Genomic DNA, 27038 nt, shown 5'->3' with positions numbered 1-27038 from the left:
GCCGGTCGGGGCGGGGCGCAGCACAAAAGACTCCAACTTCCGAGCGGGCACCGGCCCACCCCCAACTCCCGGCCCGCGCCCGGCCGACCGACCGGAGGCGAGCTGCGAATACCAGGCGTCCAGGGGCGGGCGCGCGTGGCCCCGGGGCAGGCGACCCGGGGCGGCGGGCCCGGGAGGGAGCACAGAGGGAGGGGGCCGAGAGTTACTCCGGCTCCCAGGACTCCCGGGACCGCGGAGAGAAAGAGTTTCTAAAAATAGGCACCGGCCCGCCCGAGGAGGTGAGGAACGAAAAAGGCACACGGAACAGCCCGCCCGCACTCCTCAGGAGCGGCCCGCGGCCCCCACTCACCCGCGCCGAGGTCTGGAGGAAGCCGCGCGGCACCGAAGGGCGACGGCGCGTCTGCTCTCGGAGGGCGGGAGGGAAGAGGCGGCCCTGGCCGCCGCGTGAGGAGCCCGAGCACACGCGCGAGAGTCGCGACCGCTTCCGCCCCCTCGGCTTCCCTCGGCTCCGCACCCCGCGCCGCTCGCGCGCCCCGCCGCACTGACAGAGGCGCGAGCCCCGCAGCCGCGAGTCCTTCGCTCGGCCGCCACCAATGGGGCGAGCGCGGGGAGGGGGAGTGCTGGACAGGCGTCTGCACTCGGCCTGCCCGCCGCCCCGGCTCCTACCCGGTTCTCCTCTCGGTCCTCCGAATAGGATCCTGCCACCCGAGCACTCAGTCCCCAGCGCCGCCCTGCACGGGCCGGGCTCTCCAAACGCGTGGGCTCCCTGCACACCCCTCGCGCCGGGCTTTGGAAAGGTCCAGAGCTTCGGCGCGCAGAGGAGGAGGGCGGGGCCGGGGCGGGGTCTAGCGTGGGGTGGGGGGACGGAGGAGGCAGGCGGGGCTGAGGGAAAGGAGTTTGTGGCTTCCACCAGCCGGGTGCTGAAGGCGGGGCGGAGGGGGTCCCGAGGGCTGACGGGCGGGAGGACACGAGGGAGGAGCAGCAGGCTGAGGGCGGAGCCGGGGTGGGGGGGAAGAGCGTGCCCAGGGGAGGAGTCTGAGGGGCGGAGCTTGGGCCTACGGAAGCGGAGGCGGTGCTAAGAGGTTGCCGCCGGTCTGCAGGAGGTGGGCCTTGGTAACACCGCGGGCAGGACAGTCGGAGGTAGACCCTGGGCGGGAGCCGGAAGGAGGAAGATCCTAAGGGAGGAGCGCGGCGCGGGGGTGGCGCTTGATTGGGCGAGGCCTGGAGATGGAGCCCTCTCTGTTAGCTGGAGGCGGTGCGGCAGGGGCCAGAAGCAATTGGAGCGGTTATTTCACTTTCTAGGAATTAGAATGCTACCATTCGCTGGGAAGGCTTGGGGTTGGGCGGAGACGCTTCGATGTCTGGGGTCTCTCGTCAAAGGTGGAAAAAAAAAAAGCCTGATTAAGTAGTTTTGCCCTTATGGGATGAAATGTTTTCTTACTTAATCTGGGTGTTGGTTCTTCCTCCTAAATATTTATCATGTCAGGATCTCCCATTTGAATCAGTTTTTCAGTCTCCTGTCTCTCCCACTTACATCCCCAATTTGCCTCTCCAGACCATCAGGGGGTCTTCTGAGAGCAAAGAGGACCATTGTCAGCTATAGTCACAAATCTCCCAGAAAGCTGGAGACGTACTTATTTGTATTCCCCATTCCCTTCAGACCTGTGATTTCATTACCTGTTGGGAATTAGGACAGAGTTTGAGGCAGGGTCTCTGTAGCCCGGGCCAGCTTTGTACTTGCTCTGTAGCCGAGAATAATCTTGAACTCCTAATCCTCCCTGCTTCTGCCTTCCAACTGCTGGCATCACAGCGAGGCCAGGCCTCTTGAGTTCGGGAATGGGTGATTCAAACAGGTTCTCAGCCTTGAAGAGCAATCAGTCTTACTCACTAAACCATCTCCCCAGCGCCAAGACCAGGAATTCTTTACTGGTTTTTGTACATTACTGTGTTTCCAGACCTACTATGGTGATCAATAAACACTTCCATCAATCAGTCCAGCCCCTACCAACCTCCTCTGCTTTTTCTGGTTTTATCCAGCTCCTCACTTCCCTCTCTGTGTAACAGTCTTCCTATATTTGCTCAAATATACCATCTATTCTTTGTTGGGTTTCCTTGTCCGTTTGTTTTTTCAAGACAGGGTTTCTCGGGGTAGCCTTGGCTTTCCTGGAATTCACTCTGTAAACCAGGCTGGCCTCCACCTCATGTGCCACCACCGCTAGACTTTGGATATAGCAATCTATTAACTAACACCTCAGGCAGCCTTTTCACTCATCCCATATTCAGGAGGAGCCTCCTCCTCTGAGAAGCATTCTCTGAACTTGCAGCCCCACTGTCAGGCAAGCTGCCACTGGTGCCCTGCTCCGGTCGTGGCTTCCATTAGAAAAGATTGCAGATGATAGTCTGCTGCCACTGGGAATTCTGTGCACATTCTACAAGGTCCTGAATACCTTATCACCCGCTGCCACCCTCCTGACACTGTAAGCTTTAGTCTGCTATTTTGCTCCAGTTACTTCTTGGCTTTTTTCCTGGTCTTCTAAAATGCCAGGTATACTGCTTCTTGTGGGCCTTTGCTTTTGCCCTCATGTTATTCTCCTAGATATTGCTATGGCTTGCTCCTTGCCATTTAAACAGTTTCTTTTGTGCTTTTTTTCTTTAGCTTTTTTTTTTCTTTTAAGTTTTAGGTTTTGGGTTTGTTGGTTTGTTTAATGTTTTTGTTTGTTTGAGACAGAGTCTCACTCTAGCTATCCTAGAACTCACTATGTAGACCAGGCTGTCCTCAAACAACCATAGATTTGCCTGCATCAGTCTCCTAAATGTTGGGATTAAAGGTGTATACCAGGGGCTGGAGAGATGGCTCAGCGGTTAAAATCACCGATTGCCCTTCAGGAGCTCCTGAGTTCAAATCCCAGCAACCACATGGTAGCTTACAACCATCTGTATTGAAATCTGATGCCCTATTCTGGAGTGTCTGAAGACAGCTACAGTGTACTTACATATAATAAACAAATAAATCTATGAGGAAAAAAATAAAGGTGTGTACCACTATGACCAGCCATCTTCAGGCTTTCTAAAAAGAACTCTTACATGGTCAGGAGTAATAGTCCAGCACATGGGAAGCAGAGACAGGGAGATCTTTGGGAGTTTGAGGCTACTAGTCTACATACCAACTTTCAGGCCAGCCAAGATTATACAGTGAAACCCCGTCTTAATTAATTAATCAATTAATTGTCTTACCTGTCCACATTTTAGATAGCCACCTTTCACTACTGTATTCTTTCTTGTTAGATTCTTCTCCAGAACAATGTCCCATCTGAAATGTGTATATTAGCTGATTGTCTCTCTGCCAAACACACTTCCACTACAGTGTGATGAGTGCAAGGACAGGCTATTGTCTGTCTTGTTCAGTCTTCAATGCATAAAAATAGTAGATCCCTCATTTAATGTCTGTTTTATGGTTGACCATAACAAATCCAACAAAGAAATGTCAAGAAGACTCTCAGTATCACCTCAGAAGAGTCTCACAAGATGAGAATTTGAAGGGCGATGTTTCTAAGAAAATATGCTGGCAACACTAGCTAACAGTTATGCAGCACTAACTAGTTAGTTACCAGGCAGTGCACTGACTGCTCTTCAAGCTTAACCCCTGTAACAGTCTTATGAAATAAGTACTATTAAAATCCCCATAAGTGAGGAGACAGTCACAAAAGAGGTTAAATTCCCCAAAACCACACAGCTAGAAAAATGATGAAGTCCAATTTTAGAGTCTACATGCTAAATGATTGTGCTACGTTTTCTCTAATTTTTTTTTTTTTAAAGACAGGGTTTCTCTGTGTAGCCCTGGCTGTCCTGGAACTCACTCTGTAGACCAAGCTGGCCTCGAACTCAGAAATCTGCCTGCCTCTGCCTCCCGAGTGCTGGGATTAAAGGCGTACTCCACTACGCCCGGCCCCTAATTATTTTTTAAGACTTATGTGTATGGGTGTTTTGCAATCCTGGTGCCTGATTGCCTGATGGGGTCAGAAGAGGGCGTCAGATCACCTAGAACTGGAGTTACAGGTGGTTGTGAGCCACCTTGTCGGGTACTGGAAAACCAACTCAGGTCCTCTGCAAGAGCAACAAGTGCTTAACTACTGAGCCAGCTCTCCAGTCTTCCTAATTATTAAAATCCCAGGGTAAGCCAGGCATCGTCTTTGTTTTTGTTTGTTTGTTTGTTTGTTTTTTCCTTAGTTACCATTAGGGACAACAGCAAAAGACAAGATGTTGTAGAAGTTTTGGAGGAAAATGAAACTTAGAAAATATTTCTTGGAGCTGGAGAGATGGCTCAGTGGTTAAGAGCACTGACTGCTCTTCTAGAGTTCCTGAGTTCAATTTCCAGCAACCACATGGTGGCTCACAACCACCTGTAATGGAATCTGATGCCCTCTTCTGGTGTGTCTGAAAACAGCTACAGTGTACTCATATACATAAAATAAATAAATCTTTTTAAAAAAAATTTAAATCTGAAAAACTGTGTCTGAAACCTGATGAAACTGTTCAGAAAATTCACTCACTTCTGGATTTTTTTTACTTAGGGTTAGTGATATTGGGGCAAAGGGGGGTGTACAGAAGTTTACATGAGTATCTTCCACGATCTTTCCCCACCTTTAAAAAAAAAAAACAACACTTTTATCTCTGTTTATTTTATTCCCATACTGTAAGGTTTTTGTTTCATCTAGAATATCTTTTTCTTCTGTGCTTAGGAACACTTTGTGCCAATGTGGGCTAATCTGACCCTGAGCTCTGTAAATTCAGTGCTGTGTCATCGGGGCTTTGTTCACCAGGACATGCTCAAAGACCAAAGATTCTACATCCAAATGCTCGCGTTCAGCATCACTCCGAATCATTAAGCTTGTGTGTCAAGAACGCAGCCCCTTTTCAGGCCGCCCCGTCCTGGTAAGCCAGGCGTCTTGGTACGAGCCAAAGTGTCTGGCCCTGGCACTCCTCCCAGTATCCCCGTTACACCCACAGAACGGCACACTTTGCTACTTTGACACCTTTCACACTTGATGGCTTTTCAAATGTGCACACCCTTGATGACCTGCTTGGACAGTTTTATGGGTGTTCTTATCATATGCATGATGGCTTGAACTGCTCAATATGTGGGATTTGGTAGTGTTTTCTTGGTTAAGACAGTATGGGGACCATTTCACAGGTCACCTTGGACCACTTACACTGTAAATCTTCCAGGACTAGCCTTCTTTTAAAGACTTACCTTTCTATTTTATTTTTACTTTACATGTGTGAGTATTTTGCCTGCTTGTATGTCTGTGCGCTACATGCATGCAGTGCCCTCAGAGGCTAGAAGAGGGCATCAAATCCCCTTAGAAGTAGTGGTTATTAGCCACCTTAAGGGTACTGGAAAGCAAATGAGGATTTTCTGGAAGAGTAGCCAGTGCTCTTAACTGCTAAGTCATCTCTTCAGCGCCCACCCCTCCCCCACCTTATCTCTTCAAATGCAGCTTCTCAACCTGGAGCTCACAGTTTGCCCAGACAGACTCCGCCTCCCAACACTGGGATTACAGATGCATGCTGCTGTGCCCATCTTCCTATGTGGTGTGGGAGAGCCAAACCCAGGTCCCTGTGCTTGCAGGGCAAGCACACAAATGACTGAGCCACCTCCTCAGCCCACTTCCAACGTAGACATGAACAAAATGAACAAAGAGACATCTTCCCAGTGGGTTTTCTAACTTGACGGTGTAATTTCCTAACTAAAACAGCCGAGTAGAGCCCAACAGAGCCCACAGTTTTTAAAGGGTCTCATTTACAGAAGGCTTCCTTCTCCACACAGGAGGAAAATGCAGTATGGAGGTGGGCATGTAAGAGCTACAGGACTCCAGAGAGTGGCATATGGATTGAGAAAATAAGAATAAAAAGTAGACTATCTCTAGGAACTGGTTTCTACATTCAACTGAATACAGAGAAGGTTTTTAAAGTGTCAAGGTTGGGAAAACATTTAAAATACACCTTATTCAACTGCCTTTTTAAAATCGTATCAACCCTCATAGTTAGTCTCTCCCCCATTCCAAGGATGAGGACATGTGACATGGCCAGGGTCTTAGAGGTGGTGGGAGGGAAGCAGGACTAAACCCGAAGCCATCTGAGCCCTGTGACACACTCTCAGACCCTTCCTCTTCCCATAATCTGCAGACCCTCCATCAGCCCATCCTCCTGTGTGTGAAAGGGGACATCTCGGCGGCTCCATTGGAAGCTTACAGTCAGAGAAAGGGCAGGAGCATTTCCCCTGAGATGAAGTCCACGGCTCTGGACAGACTAAAGACCAGATTTTTACCACATGAGCCCCAGAGTCACCCCACCAGTGCATTACTCACTGCTCAGCTCTCTTCCTTCCTCCTCTCCTCAGAAGCCTCCAGTGTCTTCCCATTGCCATGCCAACAGCATGAATCAAAAATTCAAATGCCTGCAGGGGCCAGAAAGCATGTTAGGAGCAGGATAACAAGGAGAGGAGGGTACTGTAGTACTAGAGAGAGCACACAGAGATAGGTGACAGCTAGGCAGCTGTTACAAGGACAAGATTGTTCAAGAGAACCCCTAAATATGGATTTCTTTTCCCATGAGATCTTCCAGTTTCTAAGTATCAGATCATGTTTTTAAAATAAACCTACGTAAGCCAAACAAGTTATGTCTGCAGATTAATAATTGTAGGTTGTGATCTAAAGACTGACAATCTCTTACTGTTTGGTTAAAGTCTGTAACTAGACACCTTTGAGGTTTGTATTAGTTTTCTATTGCTGCAAAATAAACTACCTCAAAACTTAGTGACTTAAAACAGTGATTTGTTACTGTTTTTACATTTATTTTATGGGTTCATCGGTGTTTGACCTGTTTGTGTGTTCACCACATGCATGCTGTGCCCTGGGAGGGCAAAAAAGAGACTCAGATCTCATTGAGACTGGACTTATAGAAGGTTGTTAGCTGAATGTGGGTGCTAGCCCGATTTGTTGTTTCTTATAAATGTATGGACCAATCATCTTCTACTTCTGTTTCCACCTCACATGCATGCCACTGGCTAAATTGAAATCAGACGCTGCCGGGTCTTGTCATGATTTGAATATCACAGTGGTCATCCAGCACCGAAAGGACTACATAAACATGGGTGGGCATGACGCTGCCGACCCAGGGGTGCTGTAAAGACGATATGCAAATCCTTCACTGAAGGAATGTGTGTGCAGTAAGGGCATGCCCTGGGGAGCTTCCCCAGTTCTTGTGGCCTTTATATGCAACAACTAGAGCATATGTGTCTTGCTTACCCAGGACCAAGGCCTTGTGTCTCTTGGTGTCCTTCAACACAGTCACACAGGATGACCCCAAAAGATGCTGTCAAATTGCATTGACCTGAACTGGAACTCCAAATACCCTAAGAATACTTAGTCTAGCTTTCCCATTGTACAGTGATATGCGGTCCACAGAAAGAGCTCATGCAGACTGAAAGATGCCTGTCAAGAGACTTGCAGAACGGGGCAAAGGTTTCGCACACTGACCCCTAGGACAATGCAGGCTAGTCTGTGTTGAATCCTTGTCACTGGGAATGTCTAAAACTTAAAGACATTTCTCATTTTAGATGCATCCATTAGCAAGCCTTAGTCAGGAACTTGGCCCTCCCTACTGTTCAATAATTGATGACACTGGAGCCAGAAATCGAAATGAGCCTCTTTATACCTCCAATCCGGCCACTTATGGGCCAAGCTCCTGACGTTCTCTGTCCCCGCTAAAGTGGATACATATAACATTTACCTAGAAAGTTATTTTGAAAACTAGAACTAATGTGTTTATTATCCCCTGTCACAAAGAAGGTGCTTTCGGGTGAGGTCTCATGATTGTCATCAGATGAAAGGCAAGAGCAGAGCTCTGACTTACTAAAGGGAAAATCGCTCCTGAAGCTTGACTCTTGGAGAGCATAAATCCATATTCTTTTCCTAAGCAAATCCTCTGTAATGCAGTAAGGAGGGTGGGAGGAGGAGGAGGGAGAAGAGGTGGGAGAGGAGGAGGGAGAGGAGGAAGAAGAGGTGGGAGAGGAGGAGGGGGAGGAGGAGGAGGAAGAAGAGGTGGGAGAGGAGGAGGGGGAGAGGAGGGAGAGGAGGGAGAGGAGGGAGAGGAGGAGGAGGAGGTTGCAACTTTTTTTTTTTCCAAGACAGGGTTTCTCTGTGTAGTCCTGGCTGTCCTGGAACTCACTCTGTAGACCAGGATGGCCTCTGTCTCCCAAGTGCTGGGATTAAAGGGGTACACTACCACTGCCCAGCAGGTTGTAACTATTTTTCTCTAAAACTTGCTTTGCTCTCTCATCCCAACCTACTCACCACCGTACTGACTGTGGGCCACAGGCAGGCATGCTGGTATGAGCCCACTAGCTCTGAGCCATCTTGGCTGAGCGTGAAGAAAGTACACATGGCAGGATCAGGGCACCCAAGGATAACAAACAGGCTTGCAGCACACAGCCTCCACCAATGGGGCTGGATACTGGCATCTCAGGGCTATAGGGAAAGTTCTCCTATGTCAAGCTAGCTGCGTGTCTTTCATTCCCCACTGGCTGGGCTCTCAGAGCCTTCGCTCTCCTCTCTGCCTTGCCAGTAGGCTCGATGTTCATTTCATATCAAACAGAAGACAGGCTGGCATCTTTAAAGTATGGTCTCCATTAAGGAGGCAGTAAATCATTCCACAGCTCCCCTTCTTTGCCAGGGCCTGTAAGACCCCCTAACAGGAGCTGCACCGCCTCCCACACCCGAGTGACCTCCCTCGCCCTGCACTGCATCCAAGAGTGGCAGCACCCCGATCAGAGGCAGCTGCGTTAATTGAAACGGACATTAAGGGCTTGCTTGCTCAAGCAGAAGCACATTAGAAGGAATATAAACAAGGACACGCGGCGTTCTGTGGCATTTGTAGTAACAAGAAAACCCATTTCTGAAGCATCTTATTCAAAAAAGGACTGAGTGTCCAGGAAATCGCAGCTATATAGGTTTCCCATTCGCCCCCACCCGCCCCTACTCACCCGCCCCTACTGCTAGTGTTCAGAGAGGCACATACGCCACCAGCAAACTTTCCAGTCACCTCCGTTTCTGCCCCCACCTTCCAGGTGCTTATCTGCAGGCCTCACTAGTCATATCCCCATCTGCTTCCCCAAACCTGCTTTTCCATAGTATTTTAAGAGCTCATGACTGGATGTTGGTCCCAGATGGTTTTATTTGATGCCCTTCAGCAATTCTTGACCAGGTGGCCTGAAAACGTCTCAGTTTTGAATCCAATCAGGGGACTCATGGTGCCTGGCTCAGGCCTTGCCAATCAGAACATTCTGTCCTCCTGCCCACAGCGAATCCCTTTCCACAGGCACACAGGCATGCCAATCCAAGTGATTAAAAACTAGTTAAAACTTAGTCCGCTGCTCTGACAGCCTGATCCTGCCAGGCAGAGCTGCAAAATTTAAATCTGGACTAGGTTCAGAGAAGAAAGTTCTGAGAAGAGAGACATAGACAGACGATCAAATTTCATCTTCTGAGGGAAGGCACCCTCCCTCTAGCCACTGGCATGATGTGATGGACTACCAGTCTGGTAAGCCTCCAGTGCTCTACTGTGGTATCACAGTTGATTTTGTGATGTGAGGTTCACACCCAGGGCCTTGCACACATTACATAGGACCTCTACCACTGTGTGGCATCTTCAGCCTGTGCTCACATTCTAAGGTGGTCTGCTAAGGATGGGCCAGGGGGACCTCAGCAAGCGGAAGGGAGGCCGAAGCACAACAAATGTTTGCACGTCGAAGCTCATCCTCTTGGAATTCGGAACCCTGGACAACTGTACAAGATGTCTAGATGCCCTGATGGAGGGAGAATCATATGGAGAGAACACACAAAGAGAAGAGTCCTTAAACCACATGAAGACTCATAGCAGCTTCCCTGTTGAGCCCAATGCTCAACCAATGCAGCCAAAATAGAGATCATCAGCCAAGTCAGTTGTAAAACCACCCATCTGAGCCCAGCCCAGACTAAAAACACACAAGGCAATCAATAGTTTTTTTAATTTTGGTTTGTTTGTTTGTTGTTTTGGTTTTTTGGTTTTTTTTTAAAGATTTATTTAATTATTATTTGTAAGTACACTGTAGCTGTCTTCAGACACAGCAGAAGAGGGCATCAGATCTCATTACAGATGGCTGTGAGCCACCATGTGGTTGCTGAGATTTGAACTCAAAACCCCTGGAGGAACGGTCAGTGCTCTTAACCGCTGAGCCCTCTCTTCAGCCCTCAAGTACCTTTTTAAACCACAAAGTTGCAGGAAGCATGCTTTGTTACTGAGCAATAAGCCACTTAAACAATAGCCATGTTAGTAACGTTGCCTAGCTCCTCAGCTCTCCCAGTCTTCTCACTTGGGGCTGGAGAGATGGCTCAGTGGTTAGAAGCACCTTCTACGTTTGCAGATGGACCCAGGTTCATTTCTTGGCACCCATGTGACAATCACTCACAGCTGTCTGTAACTCCAATTTTAGGGGATCTGACACCATCTTTTGGCTTCTGTGATCACCTGCACATATATACACAAGAACAAATTTTGTTGTTGTTGTTGTTGTTGTTGTTTTTTTTTTTAAATCCAAAACCTTCTCTCTCTCTTGAAAGAATGCTATTGTTAACACCTTCGCTTCAGAGGTGAGGAAGCTGTGGCCAAGCAGGAGCAGAGCTTCCAAATTCCTATGCTTCTAGGCCAGCTCCTTCTGATGTGAGAGCGTCTACCCGGATGAAGACCCTCAGGAACGGCCACTGGGGAGGCTCACTGGGGGAGGCACCGTGACCTAGTCTCCAGTTCTGTGGCTGTCTGACCATAAACAACTCAGATCACTTTCCTGTTAGAGTCTCAGACTTCCCAGTGCTCTGGTGAACTCAAAAGCTACTAGACCAGCAGGCCAGGGAGCAGTTGGCACAGACAAGGGAAATGGTGGGCTGAGGACTGTTACGGTGATCACATGATCCCTAAAGACGCATCGTCACTAATAAGCTCCAGCAAAGGGTCACCAAGTGGAATCTGAGTCCCATGTGACCAGTGTGACCAAGTTAACTCTCTCTCTCTCTCTTTTTTTTCCAGTTTTTTTTTAATTAGGTATTTTCCTCGTTTACATTTCCAATGCTATCCCAAAAGTCCCCCATACCCACCCCCATCTTTTTTTTTTTTGAGTTTTTTTTTCCCACTAGAGAAACTGGAAAACTTACTAGTTTACAACATGAAATTTTCAAACATTGAAATATTATTAGTTCATCTGAATTTTCAAAAGCCACCTTCCTCCTCCTCTTCCTCCTCCTCCTCCTCCTCCTCCTCCTCCTCCTCCTCCTCCTCCTCCTCTTCTTCTTCTTCTTCTTCTTCTTCTTCTTCTTCTTCTTCTTCTTCTTCTTCTTCTTCTTCTTCATTTTTTGTTTGTTTGTTTTAAGAGAGAGGGTTTTTCTGTGTAGCCTGGGCTGTCCTGGAACTCACTCTATGAGACCAAGTTGGCCTAGAACTCAAGAGATTTCCCTGCCTCTACCTCCTAGGTGCTGGTATTAAGGCTGTGCCACCACTACCTGGTTGACCATAATTATTTCAAAATGTCCTGCCAGCATTTATGCCAGTATCAGAGTATCTCCACTCAGCCCACCCTATCCTACACACATGAGAATGGTCCCAGCAGTGTGACCTCACCCAGGTCACAAAGCCCGCCTACTAGAGACTCCAGGACATAGTTGTCTTCATTCTTCTTTATTTTTTTTATTTTTTATTTTTTAGTTGTCTTCATTCTTTCTCTGGATTCTCACCTCCAGTTCTCCTATCCCTGTGACTGTAGGGAAAATATGCAGACCCTCAGATGCATCCAGCTGGTAGCATTCTCCTGGGAGAGAGAGGCAGGAGTGGAAACAAGTTAACACTCTGTAGTCTGATACAAAGGTGACTGGTCCCAACCCAAACATAGCCGCTATTGTAAACTGTGTGCCTCTGGGCTAGTCCTCCCCTTTCCCAGTCTCAGCTCACTCATCTATAACACATTCTGTTCCTAATCACTTAAGCTTTAGTAGGATTAAGCAGGGAAAGGCATAGGTGACACATACTATAAATTGACTGCCTCCAAATAATCCCGTCTCCCTTGACAAAATCTGGCTCCATCTCCTAGACTCTCTAGCAGGTGGGGTTGGCCGTACAGATGAAGTCCAGCTGGTGATATACAAATGGAAACTGTTTGGTGTTGCCAGAGAAGTGTTTTGCTTGGGTTTGGTTGCTTGTTTTATTTTGAGGCAGGATCTCATTGGTTTACCCTGAACTTCACCATGTGGACTAGAGCGGTCTGGAATTCACCGAGATCTGCCTCCCAGAATTTTGGGATTAAAGATGTGTGCCTGGCTTTGATTTTGGCTCTTAAGCAAGATTCAACTGGTACTCTTTAACCTTTTGCATGACGCCCTCTCTCATCTTCCCTTCATCTCACCCTCTACTCACTTGTTCCGAGTTTCAGTTGGAACACAGATTTGATACCCTGAGGCACAGCGACCATATTGAACAAGAATTGACTCGTTGATCCTGACAGAGAAGAAATGTAGGGCTAAGGCTCTCTAGAATTCTTGTTACATGAGATAAATGTTCTGTGGTTGTCCTGCTTTTTTGAGTCTTGCTGCTCTCTGTCAAGCACATTTCTGACTCACGCAGCATAATATCTAGTTCATTCTAGTGTTCAGTAAACATTAGCTAGTGTTGCTTTGCCAGCGCTACCTTTTATAATCACAACCACCTATGCTATGCAGATTATTGCCCTCAGTTTAGAATCGAAGGAAGTCAGACTGCTCCCCAGGGTGGGTTGAATATGACATAGGTTGTCCTAACAACAGTCATTTACTCAGAGCTGACACAGTTCTAAATGCCTCCCACATCTTACTCTGCCGAATCCTAGCCACTCATGAGAAAAAGGTTGTTATTACTCCCAGTTAGATGAGGAAGCTGAGTGTCTGTCAGAGAAGTGAGGTTGTCAACTTACAACCAGTCTCAAATTCAACAGTCTGAGGAGAGCAGGGCTCTGTGTGTGTGTGTGTGTGTGTGTGTGTGTGTGTGTGTGTCTGTGCACGAATGCGTATGCACATGTGCATGTGCGTGGGTGGGAGGTCACAAGAGGGCAGAACAAGATGAGGTTACAAATGAGTATGAGCTACTATGTGTGTGCTGGGTCCAGGTCTTTTGGAAAAGCAGCCAGTGTGCTTAACCCCCAAGTCATCTCTTCAAACATCTTATCACCTTTTGACAATATTTTTAAATTACATTTATTTATTTATTTATTTATTTATTTATTTATTTATTTATTTGAAATAAGAGGTTCACTATGTAGTATAGCTCTGGCTGACTTGAAACTCACTATGCAAACTAGGATGACCTCAAACTCAAGAAGATCTGCCTACTCCGTCTCCCTAGTGGTAAGAGTAAAGACTTATGCCCAGTAGATGTGTTTGTATGTGTGCTTACACACATGTTTGTGATGGCTCATGCCAGGCATGTGCAGACCAGAGGGAGACCTGCTGAAGTCGATTCACTCCTTCTATATCATGAGGGTCCCAGGACTAGAACTCAGGCTGTACCCACTGAGCCATCTCGCCAGTCCTCCATCAGGCTTTATGTGTACCCTATCCCTGCCTCTACTCAAGTTGGTGTTTGGGTGTCAGCCAGTCTCCTTGTGAAATCCTTATGCTAGCCCAAGAGACAAAGAATGCTATATGGACTTCCACATGTGAGTCACCCTCCCCTCTCCATTGGTTCATTGGAACAGCAAGAGCCTATAATACATGGTTTAGAGAGGTGGAATTCACTTGGCACAGACTGACCACTTCAGAGATGATTACCGCAGGTAGGACTCTGCTGAGGGGTATCCCGGGTCATAAGAGCAAGCTTGGTATATACTCAGGGAACCAGAGCAGAGGACTGGAGATGGTGGATATCACAGAGATATCCACCATCGAGTGACAGGTGGTGAATTAGTAGTGACCTCCATATCCTTTCCCAGTGCATGGGGTAACTCTAAGGCAGGTTTTTTTGTTTTGGTTTGTTTTGGTTTTTCAAGACAGGTTTCTCTGTGTAGCCCTGGCTGTCCTGGAACTCACTCTGTAGACCAGGCTGGCCTCAAACTCAGAGATCTGCCTGCCTCTGCCTCCCAAGTGCTAGGATTAAAGGCGTGCGCCACCATTGCCCAGCTAAGGCAGGTTTTTTTTTACTGTCTCCTGGAGCCATGCCCCCCACCCCCCAGCAGAACTGAACCTAGTTTGCCTTTGGGTGGGTGGGGGGGAAATAACCATTTATTAGCAGATTTTCCTTTCTGTCCCATCCCTTACTAAACTGGTTTCTTCAGATTCATCCCAGCAAATAAAACACTTGTTTTCAGTTTGGGGCTTTTTGCTTTTGTTTTGTTTCTTTGTTTTTGACAGAGTCTCCCTGTGTTGCCTAGGTTAGCTTTGAACTCCCAGTCTTCAGCAACACCCCCCCCCCAGCCTCTCAAGTAAGAGACTATAAGCACATGCATTACCATACATTATATTTAACTCCACTTCTTGTCCTATGGTATACATCCGAAGTATCCCTTAGACATCATCCGGTATTTTAAAATATCAGATCGATTATATTTTCTTTTGGGGGCTGATAGACAGATAATAATAACATGATAGAATCAAGACAGATAATAATAACATGATAGAATCAAGACAGTTATTGCCTGTCATTCAACAAACCACTTCAAATGTAAATTCATCAAGCATGTATTAAATGTTTTTAGTTTATTTTGAAATATACGAGTAGTTATGTGCCAATCTTTTGGTTGATTATTTTTTGAGGAAAAAGTTCCCTATGTTATCCAGTTGGCCTAAAACTTGGCTCAAGTGATCCCCCTGCCTCAGCGCCTCAAGTATGGCTACTTGACAATCTTGACACCTTTAGCCAATCGTAAGAAAGTTCCACACTGCTCCTTAAGACATCTGAATGGGTAGAGATGTGACCGGTGGGGCGTGAAAAAGGAATCCAGTCGCTGACAGGAGATTTGATCAGAGGTGTGGCAGAGCCAGGAAAACAGATCAAGAATTAGCATTCAGGGCTGACTTGGCCCAGCCCTCAGATCCAAGGCTGAATTTGCCAAGTCACAAACAGAGACACTGTGAGGCTGGCCAGGAATCAGTTCTCCCAGGAGTTCAAGGTCAGCGGGCACCCATGTTTCCAAATGTGCTGCCTCCGAGAGCCAGGAAACTGCTGCCTGCCTCGCTATCAGAGTCCAGCCGCCCTGACAACATTTAAGGTTAAATCCTACCCACAGCTCTACAAAGGCCAAATCTGAAGGGCCATGGAAGACAGCATGAGATGGGACAGTCTCCTTGATTGGTACTGTTTTACAGCAGTGTCACAGTAGTGTCACAGTAGTGTAGGAAGAACTTCTAGATCACAGCCCCCCTCCTCCAACACAATACACACACCAGCCTCCTAAGGTGCTGGCTGGGCACAGGTCTGTGTGTGGCTTGAATGAGAGTGACCCCTGCCGGGCTCTCATATTTGAATATCTGGTCCCCACTTGGTGGTCATGATTGGGGGAGCTTAGGAGATACAGCCTTCCCGGTGGATGTGTGTCACTTGCACCATTTTGAGTTTGCTCTCTCTGTTTCCTGTTATTGTTAGAGATATGAGCTTCCAGCTATGGCTCCAGCCCACCATCTCTGCCACCCACTGAAATAGTTTCCCACCATGACAGTGATGGACTCCTTCTATAAGTCATCCTGATTGCAGTGTTTTATCCCCTCAGATAGAAAAGTAAGGGACAGGTGTGGTGGGGCAAGCCTTTGTTCTCAGCACTCTGGAGACAGAAGCCGGCGAACCTCTGTGAGTTCAAGGCCAGCCTGGCCTACATAGTAAGTTTTAGGACATCCAGGACTACATAGAGAGACCCAGTCTCAAAAAACAAAAAGAAAAAAAAAAGTAACTGAGACAGTTTCCCATTCACTTCCTGTTCTGGTCTCAGAGGATCATGGGGTCTTGTGATTTCCTGTGATTTTTTTTCCCAGTGTTCCTCACCTGTATTCTGCTAATGATTGGTCCAACCCATCAGCAAGGGCTATTCAAAGGGATTCAGGCCAGTTAATGGCATCTCCTTCTTACACAAGGTGAAAACTTTACTAAAGTGATATGTTCTTTGTCCTCCAGAAGTTACTAGAACCCAAAGGCTGTAACTCTGGAGTCTCCATTGTGCACATTCTTCTCCCTGTGGAGAAGAGAAGAACCTCAAGGAGTCTGGATTTCTGGATCCAGGTACTCCTCAGATCTGTTCTGCTCCACTCATATAGAACAATATACAGGCCACATATAGACCAATAAATCCTCATCTTGCTCAGACTAATAGCAATTGGGTTTATCCCAACAAAGAACCCTTGGCCAATGCATATATCCCCCCAAATGGGAGAGAAGCCTCCAGGAGGCCTCCGAGGCAACAGATGGTCACCTGTTCACTGGTGTGGGTGGGACTAGAGAGAAGCATCTTTCTTAATGATGGCTGCCAATAGGTGGTCTTCAAGTACTTAAAATCCTTTATGGACCTCCTAGGAATACATATAACCCCCCCCCACCCAGCTCCCACACATGTAAGTGATAAAAGAAAAAATCTTCAAGGAAAGGTGTTAATGTGAGGCAGCATTCCCCAGGTCAGCTGCCATATTGTATAACTCCCCTGTCAATCCCATTCCCTAAATCTGTTCTCTTCAACCAAGAGGGTCTTAAGTATTGTTCAGCCTCTTATGCTCTCTCTCCTTTTTTGGGTCATTTATTAATGAATTTGTTATGTCTTGTAACCTTCTGTAACCATAAAAACTAGAACAGAACCATTCTTTATGAGAAACTGCACAATGCACAATTCCTCCCAAACAGAAGCTCTTGTGTGTGTGTGAAAATCCTGAACAGAAAGCACTGAGCTACTGCTGAGTCCTCTCAGAGCCAGCCCCAGCCTGCTGGGCAGAGGAGGAGGCCCTAACTCTGCATCAATGCTGCAATGTCTAATTTCTTTATTATTGGGAAGAGATGCTGGTTAATTAGAAAAATGTGCATGAATTTTTCTAAAGCCCTATTCAAGAGGAAACTATTGTGAATATTCATTATTTTGAGGGTTAATTGCATTGTGGTATTTTAGACTAGGAGGGAACATAGGGAAGATTTATAAAGAGGGCTTGAGGTCCCATGTGAATAAAAACTGTTATAAGATAAATGATAGGTGATGGATCCTGCTGATGCCTGGAACATGGCCTTCCCTCTGCCTCCTTAGATGGTCCATAACTTCCTTGTCTTGATCCTGAGCTTGGCCATCAGACTTGCTTTGGTTGGTAGAATATCACCAGATGTGGGAAAAGGGATCTAAAAGATGCTGCACTGCTGGGCACATTCTTCTGCAATTCCATCAATTCCAATCCTTAAATAAGCTCAGGTTAACCTGTGACCCCGGGAGGAGAATGGGAAATACAGTAAGCCTAGCCACCCTGCTGACCAGGAGACCCCAAACACTACAGTGATATAGTCATATGCCAGTGGAGTGTGTTTTGTTTTGTTTTAAAGTGTTTTGTTTATGATGTTTTGTCTGTGTTTGTCTGTGCACCACATGTGTGCAGTTCCCACAAAGGCCAGAAGGGGGCATTGGAAGCCCTTAAACTGGTGTTACAGACCACTGTTAGTTGCCATGGAAACCTGGGTCCTTTGCAAGAGCAGCCAATGCTCTTAATTGCTGAGCCACCTCTCAAGACCTGAGGGAGTTTGTTTCAATTGTCCAGTGAAATTACTTTAGCAATAACTCATTGACACAAGCTATCTGTAAGATTTCCTTTGACCACCAAAATTGGAAAGGCCCAGAAAAATGTGGGTTATTTTGCTAAAAATATTAAAATCACTGAACCTGGACTCAGTGTCTCATGCCTATACTCCTAGAATTCAAGAGGCTGAGGCAGATTGATCACCATGGACAGCCTGGACTATATAGTGAACTCCAGGGCAGCCTGGACTACAGAGTAAGAATAGCCTGGGCTACCCTGTCTCAGAATAAATAAATAAATAAGTATTGAAGTATTGAGCAAACCATTTGCTCAACTCTTTTAAATTTAATTTGTATTTTATTTATAGATATTGGTGTTTGTCTGCGTACCACGTGTATGCCTGGTTCCTGCAGAACCTAGAAGAGGGCATCACATCCCTTGGAACTAAAGTTACAACTTTTATGGTGAGAACCAAATTTGGGTCCTCTGGAAGAGCAGCCAGCACTCTTAACCACTGATCATATCTCTAGCCCTCAGCTTCTGTTATTGTCAATTAAAATGAAGTCAAGATGAACCCAGTAATGCCCCAGCATTACTAACCAGTTGCTTTCAGAGTAGAGAAGTGGATAATGCAGTTTCAAGTCTGGAAGCCCACAGGCCGCCTAGGCTGGACCTGGTTGTGGGACTTGTGCGGTGGGTGTACGTGGACTGTGAGCATCCCTCTCCGTTCCTGCTCGATGAACCGAGAATGTCAGGCTATGACTGACCTTTTCCCAGGCCACTTCTCAAGTAAGCAACATTGAGGAACAAAGACCAGGCTTGATAGTGCGATTGTGAAAGAAGTAATTCCCCAGACTCTGTTTTCCTCCCCTGCTACTTATTCTGTGCACAGGCCACCTCCATTGTCTCCAAAGGACTTGGGCAACATGGAAAACCCCTGTGAACTTGTGGTTCTGCATCCATCTTCTCTAGGAAGAATGCAGTTCCTTGTGACTGGGCTAGGAAGCTATTTTGGCAGTGTCTGTAACAGTCTCTCTGATAAACCTGCATGTAGGATCACCTCCACGAATGTTAACTGTCTCACCCGTCAATCAGGAATGAAGTTTGCAGACTTCTTCAGAGAAAGGTTTCTGGGGAAACATGGAGGCAACCAGAGGCAAAAAAAAAGTAAGAAATTCTCAACTGTATAAACTAGATCAAAGACTGTAATTTTAAACCTGTCAGGCGAATGCACACACAAGCACACACACACTAAAACCAAAACCAAAACCAAGAGATTTCTATACTTAAGATACAGTCTGACACTAACAATAACTAAACCATTTTTTTAAAAAACAAACTTCTTGGGGGCTGGAGAGATGGCTCAGAGGTTAAGAGCACTGGCTGCTCTTCCAAAGGCCCTGAGTTCAAATCCCAGCAACCACATGGTAGCTCACAACCATCTGTAATGAGATCTGACGCCCTCTTCTGGTGTATCTGAAGACAGCTACAGTGAATTTAGATATAATAAATAAAATCTTTTAATAAATAAATAAATAAATAAATAAATAAATAAATAAATAAATACTTCTTATTCTTATTTCTTGATCCTTCTGCTTTTTTTCCCCAAATACATGTCAATTAAATAGTACTTTGAACATCACGGCACACAGTTGAGGTGTTAGACACTTCTGTGACTTTAAAAACTGCAATGTGGGACTAGGGGTATAACTGTGTTAGAACACTTGTCTAGAATACATAAGACCTGGGGTCTATAGTACTTTTTAGTACTTAGAAAGATAAAATAAAACAAAAATTATAATGTGAGCAGGGCCTATAGCTGTGGTCACAGCTGGAATCTCAGGTGTGCACTGTGCCTGGCATCACTTCGTGCTTTTGTTTTTTTCTTTGCTTATCTGTTGAGGAAGGATCTTGCTACTTAAGCCTGGCTGGCCCATACAGTATCTCAACTTGATGGTTGCAGGATTTTTTTTTTTTCCTATTACCAGGGATTGAACCCAGGACCTCATAGAGGCTGGTGAACCATTCTACCACTGAGCTACTACTCCAGTAGTTATATTATTCCCTTAACTGGAAGACTTGGTATAGCAAAAATGTTAATCCTCTCAAATCTATAGCTTTTATGCAAGTACTGTCAAATTCCTAGCAAGGCATTTTTTTTTTTAACGTAGTCAAGTGAAAGAGATCTAAATCAGTACTGAGAAGCAGGAAAAATGGGAGGACTTACTCTACATGATATAAAGCCTACTATGATGGCATGGTAATCACAGGATAGAGGCTTGGCACAGAGATCGGTAACACAGAATGAAGAATCCAAAGATAAACTAGCACAAATATACCACACTGGTTTTTCTTGGAACAGGTGCAAAATAATTCAGTGGAAGGAGGACGGCCCCGCAACTCCTTTTTTTTAAAGACAGAAGTCGAGGGTGTCCTTCGGCTTCTGATCCTCCTGCCTGCACCTCCCAAGCGCTGGGATTTCATGCGTGTGCCACCAGGCCTGCTTTTGAAGGATGTTCTTTTTTTTTTTAGACAAATGGTGCTGGAGCAGCAATGAATGATTATGCACGGGGGAAATAAAGAAGAGAGTGCTGAGGGGAAGACGGGAAGAGAAGCGAGGGAAAGGGAAATAACAGCCCCTAACCTTACACATTATAAAGATATTCACTCAAAATCAGATTGTCAAATCGTTCTAAGTCCTGGCCCGCAGAAGTATGGTCGATAAAGGATAGAGCTGATACTTTAGACTCTATTAAAATTAATAACATTTTCTCTGAGCCAGTGAGATGGCTTTGTGGCTAAAGGGGCTTGCTGTGCAAACCTGGTGACCTGAGTTTGATTCCCGGGACCCACATAAAGATAGAAGGCGAAAACTAACTGTGCAAAGTTATCCTGTGACCTCCACACATGTGCTATGGCAAACATGCCCACACTCACATCACACACACGTCATACATACACACACATTAATAGAATAACGATAATGAAAACATTTTCTCTGTGAAAGACCTTGTCAAGTGAGAAAAGGTTTACAACCCGAGCATCTAGAAAGAACCAGAATCTAGATGTGTCAACAACTCTCAGAACTCAACAGCAAAAAATGATGCATTCAGGAAGTGAGGGCAAGCAACAAACTGACATTTGACCAGAGGCTGCAGACGGAAAGTGTGCAAGCACTGCTAAGATGTTCAGAGCCTTATCACCAGGGAGCTGCAAAGCAAAGCCTTAGAGAGATGCTGCTGCACCCATCAGAGTCCTAAAACAAAAAGCCAGGGCATTAAATGATGATGGGAGTCACGGAAACTGGGCCACTCCTACATCAACGCTGAGAATATTAAATGGTCAGGCTACCCAGGAAAAGCTTGGTAGTTAAATAGGTATGCGTGTGTATGTGTATGACATGTAGGTATATAGATGTGCATATATGTAGGTGGTTGTGAGGTTATAGGAGACAGAGAAAGGGGATGTTACTGTGTAATAAGAGGTACAGAGTTTCAGTTTTGCAGAATAAAAGTGTTCTGGTGACAAATGATGATGAGGATGGTTTGTAAAAATGTCAGTGTGCTTAATGCCATTGACTCTGTATTTGAAAGTACTCGGAGGGGTAAATTTTGCTGTGTGTGTTTTGCTACTACTAAATATGCAACTCTGTACAACCCAGTCATTGCATACTTGGGCATTTGTCCTGGAGAAATGAATGCCTATATCCATATGAGAATCTGGACACATGCAGTTTTGTTAACAACGGTTCAAAAGTTATTACGTGTGTGTGTGTGTGTGTGTGTGTGTGTGTGTGTGTGTGTGTGTTTATTGAGGGCTTTCATAAACAAGAGTGTGCTGTGGTGTGTGTGGAGGTCAGAAGACAATAGGCAAGATGAGTTCAGGAAATCAAATTCAGGTCACCAGATTTGATAGCAAGTACCTTTATCCACTGAGCCATCTCAAGGGCCCAGTAGCCTAAAACTTCAATGGGTGACTAATTTAAAAAGCTACAGAATAGCCATACCATGGCAGACAAGTTCTCCATAAAAAGAAATGTGCATGCTCTCTCCACCAGACAAGCAAGATGCCCAAAGGAAAGAAGGCCAAGGGGAAGAAGGTGGCCCCAGCCCCCACCATTGTCAAGAAACAGGAGGCCAAAAAGGTGGTCAATCCTTTGTTTGAGAAAAGAACTTTGGCATTGGGCAGGACATCCAGCCCAAAAGAGATCTGACACACTTTGTCAAATGGCCCTGCTACATCAACCTGCAGCAGCAAAGAGCCATCCTGTATAAGCAGCTCGGAGTACCTCCTGCCATTAACCAGTTCACCCAGGCCCTGGACAGACAAACAGCTACTCAGCTGCTTAAGCTTGCCCATAAGCAAGAGAAGAAGCAAAGGCTACTGGCCCGTGCTGAGAAGAAAGCTGCAGGCAAAGGGGATGTCCCAACTAAGAGACCACCTGTCCTCCGAGCAGGAGTCAATACCAACACCACCTTGGTGGAGAACAAGAAGGCTCAGCTGGTGGTGATTGCCCATGATGTAGATCCCTCTGAGCCAGTGGTTTTCCTGCCTGCCCTGTGTCGAAAGATGGGGGTGCCCTACTGCATCATCAAGGGAAAGGCCAGGCTGGGACACCTGGTCCACAGGAAAACATTCACCACTGTTGCCTTCACACAGGTTAACTCGGAAGACAAGGGCGCTCTGGCTAAGTTGGTGGAATCTATTAGGACCAATTATAATGACAGATATGACAAGATCCGTCACCACTGGGGAGGCAACGTCCTGGGTTCTAAGTCTGTGGCTCGCGTTGCCAAGCTGGAGAAGGTAAAGGCTAAAGAACTCGCCACTAAACTGGGTTAAATGTACACTAAGTTTTCTGTACATAAATATAATTACAAAATTAAAAAAAGAAAAAGAAAAAAGAACTATGTAAGAACCTGGCTGAACTGCCTGAGAACTCCACTTAGTTAAAAAGTCAATCCTAGCGGCTGGAGAGATGGCTCAGGGGCTGGGCATTTGCTGCATCATCGTGAGGATTAGAGTTCAGATCCCAGCACCCAAGGAACAAGCCGGGCATTTCTATGCTTGGCTGGAACCCCAGATCCAAAACTGGGCAGAGGAGACAGAGAGAGACTGCTGCATCTTGATGGTTTCCAGCCTAGCCGGAAAACGAGAGCACTGGGCTCAGGGAGAAATCCTGTTTGAAAGGAGCAGGCAGGAAATGATGGAGGAGGAACCCCCATGTCCTCCCTCTTCCAGCCACCCCTGTGTATGCGTACAGCTGTGCATAGCTGTGCACCTGCATATAGATCCACCCCACCCCCACACACGTAAGAAATAAATATAAATGAAAAGGGGAAGTCAATCCCAGAGGATCATGTGCTGCTGTGTTATTCCATCTGTAGAATATTGTTCACATGACAAAATTACAGGGCTGGGGAAGAGAGCTTGGTGTAGGTGGCACACACCTGTCATTTCAGCACTTGGCAGAGGTAGAAGGCTCGCAAGTGTGAGGTCAGCCTGGGCTGTGGATTAGAGGTTAGCCAGTGTTATAGTGAGACCCTGTCTTTGAAAACCAAAAGCAAATAAACAAGAGAGAGATGGAGGGAAGGGGAGAGGGAGGGGGAGGGGAGGGGGAGAGCAAAGCCGGGCAGTGGTGGTGTGCATGCCTTTCGTTGGGAAGCAGAGGCACTTGGATCTCTGAGTTTAAGGCCAGCCTGGTCTATGGAGCCAGTTCTAGGACAGGCAGGGTTACAAGGAGAAACCCTGTCTCAAATCAGATAAACAAACAATAACAAAAAACTCAAAGAAACAAAAAAGAAAGAAAGAAATATAGAACATATCAGTAGCTTCCAGGTCGTCGAAAGGGAAGAGGAGGTAGGAGAAAGAGAGGAGAGGACGTTGACTCTGGCATAAAATGGCAATACACGAGATCCTTGTGAGGGTTGGGGAGGGGGTACTTTAGTGACAGAGCACATGCCTGGCATGTGTAAGCCCCTGAGTACAAGTTTCAGCACCTACACACACACACACACACACACACACACACACACAGCTAACAAAAGGAGGAGGGAGGAAGGAATTTTTTTTCAAGAATGTGGGGTATTTCTATACAAGGAATGCACAGAAAAGTCTAAGAGAGGGCTGGAGAGATGGCTCAGTGGTTAAGAGCACCGACTGTTCTTCCAAAGGTCCTGAGTTCAAATCCCAGCAACCACATGGTGGCTCACAACCATCCGTAATGAGATCTGACGCCCTCTTCTGGTGCATCTGAAGACAGCTACAGTGTACTTAGATATAATAATAAATAAATCTTAAAAAAAAAAGTCTAAGAGAACACAAAGAAACTAATTAAAGTAATTTTTTGCTGGACATAATATTGAACGTCTTTAATCCAAGTGTGGAGGCAGAGGCAGGAGTTCAAGGCCAGCCTGATCTACATAGTGAGTTTCAGGACAACCAAAGCTACATAATGAAAAAAAAATTGTCTTAGTTAGGGTCTTATTACTGTGAAGAGACATGACCAATACAACTCTTTTGTTTGTTTGTTTGTTTTTGTTTTTTTGAGACAGGGTTTCTCTGTATAGCCCTGGCTGTCCTGGAACGCTGTAGAACAGGCTGGCCTCAAACTCAGAAATCTACCTGCCTCTGCCTCCCAAGTGCTGGGATTAAAGGCATGTGCCACCACACCCGGCCCTTACCAACACAACTCTTATAAAGGACAATATTTAATTGGGGCTGGCTTACAGCTGCAGGGGTTCAGTCCATTATCATCATGAGCATGGCAGCCTGCAGGCACACATGGTGTTAGAGAAGGAGCTGAGAGTTCTATATCTCGATCTGAGGGCAGCCAGGAGGAGGTTCGGCTTCCACGGGCCTCCACAGTAACACACTTCCTCTAACAAGGCCACACCTCCTTCAATAAGGCCACACTTCCCATGGACCGATCATATTCAAACCAACACCACAATCAAACAATCAGTCAATCAATCATCAATCAATCAATCAAGCGATTTCTTGAAGAGGAGCTAGGGGCTGGGGATATGTCAGTAGAGTGCTTGCTAGCCTGTGCAAAGCCCTGATCTGGATTCCCAGCACCTTGAGGAACCAAGAAGATCATCTCAATTACAGAGTGGGTTCCAGGCTAGCCTAGGCTACAGGAGACCCTATCTTTTTTTTTTTTAAAGATTTATTTATTTATTATATGTAAGTACACTGTAGCTGTCTTCAGACACTCCAGAAGAGGGAGTCAGATCTCGTTACAGATGGTTGTGAGCCACCATGTGGTCGCTGGGATTTGAACTCTAGACCTTCGGAAGAGCAGTCGGGTGCTCTAACCCACTGAGCCATCTCACCAGCCCCAGGAGACCCTATCTTAAGAAAACAAAAACCACAACAGTAAAAAATGGAGGGCTGAGCCGGGCGTGGTGGCACACGCCTTTAATCCCAGCACTCCGGAGGCAGAGGCAGGCAGATTTCTGAGTTCGAGGCCAGCCTGGTCTACAGAGTGAGTTCCAGGACATCCAGGGCTACACAGAGAAACCCTGTCTAAAAAACAAACAAAAAATTAAAAACCCACCACCAACAACAAAAACAAAAAAACAAAAATGGAGGGCTGAAGAGATGGCTCAGTGGTTAAGAGCACTGACTGCTCTTCCAGATGTCCTGAGTTCAATTCCCAGCAACCACATGGTGGCTCACAACCATCTGTAATGAGATCCGATGCCCTCTTCTGGTGTGGCTGAAAATAGTGACAGTGTACTCATATACATATAATAAATAAATAAATCTTTAAAAAAGATTTATTAGAAGAAGAAGGACAAGGAGGAGGAGGAGGAGAAGGAGGAGGAGGAGGAGAAGTAAGAGAAGAAGAAGAAAAAGAAGAAGAAGAAGAAGAAGAAGAAGAAGAAGAAGAAGAAGAAGAAGAAGAAGAAGAAGAAGAAGAAGGCGACAAGTGGGTGAGCCAGTTCTCTTCTCTCCTTCCACATGGGTTTGGATATTTAACTCCAGTATTCAGGGTGGCACATCAATAACACATCTCCCTAGTCCCGACCCCACTTTCCTGAGTCAGTAGTTCATGTTATCCAAGCTGGGCAGCAGCCTTGGCCTCTGGAGTAGGTGCGCTCACAGGCACGGCCCACCACGGCTGGCTGCAGCTTCTAACTCTCTACACCTAAATTCAAGTTCCTTCTCTTTTCTGAGAGCGTCTGAAGCGGTCCCTTCCCTGGAGGCCGGCACAGCTGCTGGGTCAGGCTTCCCCAAGCACTTCCTCTAACTCCCATTTGATGACTTGCAGTGTTGGCACACACTCAGATGATCCTTTAATTAACTGTTATAAATATACATGCTACTCCATTTATGATGGGGTTGTGACCCAACAAACCCGTCGTAAAGTCAAAGAATCACCAGTCCTCTGGAATTAGCTGAGTGGCCATTTGTATAACATCATCTTCCCCACTAGCCTGCCAGGTCCAAGAGTGAAAGGTCAGAGCCTGTGTCTGTCATATAAGCTCATTGGCAGAGACAGTAGCTAGGTTCCCAGGACTCTCTAAAGAACCTGGGAAGTGTGTGTGTGTGTGTGTGTGTGAGTGTGTGTGTGAGGGGGGAGGGGGAGGGTGTGTGTGTGTGTGTGTGTGTGTGTGTGTGTGCGCGCGCGCGCAGGTCAAAGGTTAACCTTGGGTATCCTTCCTCAGGGGCTCTTCACCTTGTTTTTGAAATGTTCTTTCACTAGAACCTGGGACTCATCATTATCTAGGCTGGGCAGGCAGTGAGTTCCAGGAATCCTCCTGTCTCCACCTCCTCAGTGCTGGGGTTACAAACATATCACCATGCCCAGCTTTTTGGATGGGAGTTAGTCCTTATGCGTACATGGCTGGCCCTCTACCAAACAAAGCTTCTCTCCAGCCCCAGCCAGGGACCCTGAGCACCCAATAGCTCAGAGTGTTCGTCCTGGGCAGAAACCAATTGACTCACAGCTCCCAAAGCTGGGAAATTGAAATGAAGGCGCTGACAGAATGGGTGTCTGAGGAAGGCTGTTTTGTCCTTCCAGGACAGCACCTTGTTGCTGCCACCTGGAGGGACACTTGGAAGAGGCACTCTTGAGCCCTTACAGGGCAGACAAGATAGAGAGGATGAGCCTGCTCACTCAAGCTTTTTAAGTGGGACCTCTGGAAGGCCCCAGCAATCCAGCTGTCCTCACTTCCTTCCCCAGAACCGGGGTTTTGTTTTGATTTTTGTTTTGTTTTAAGCATGGAC

The 27038-nt window shown here is 46.4% G+C and overlaps 1 protein-coding gene, 1 long non-coding RNA gene and 1 pseudogene across 11 annotated transcripts in view; 1 reads left to right on the top strand and 2 right to left on the bottom strand.

The window, feature by feature from the left end:
• Raly (hnRNP-associated with lethal yellow) overlaps positions 1-978 on the bottom strand; it is an 80091-nt gene extending 79113 nt beyond the window's left edge. For 3 of the 8 annotated variants that reach the window (NM_023130.3, NM_001139513.1, NM_001139511.1), the window contains exon 1: positions 350-788. The gene's annotated coding sequence lies outside the window, so the exon portion shown is untranslated. Of the gene's footprint in view, positions 1-349 lie in introns of all 8 variants that reach the window. The other 5 variants (XM_006499016.3, XM_006499014.4, XM_006499015.3 and 2 more) reach the window with 5 other exon arrangements.
• A 10782-nt stretch (positions 979-11760) lies between these two features.
• Positions 11761-27038, bottom strand: part of Gm38598 — a 31035-nt gene continuing 15757 nt past the window's right edge. For 2 of the 3 annotated variants that reach the window (XR_866881.2, XR_866879.2), the window contains exons 3-4: positions 12499-12579; positions 11761-11896 (exon numbers count right to left, since the gene is read on the bottom strand). This is a non-coding gene — a long non-coding RNA (predicted gene, 38598). The remainder of the gene's footprint in view (positions 11897-12498; positions 12580-27038) is intronic. The other variant, XR_866880.2, reaches the window with a different exon arrangement.
• Gm14214 (predicted gene 14214) lies at positions 21849-22685 on the top strand (annotated as a pseudogene).

This window comes from Mus musculus, chromosome 2 (genome assembly GCF_000001635.26).
Source record: "Mus musculus strain C57BL/6J chromosome 2, GRCm38.p6 C57BL/6J".
Lineage (NCBI taxonomy): Eukaryota > Metazoa > Chordata > Mammalia > Rodentia > Muridae > Mus > Mus musculus.
This window is presented reverse-complemented; position numbering and strand designations above follow the sequence as displayed.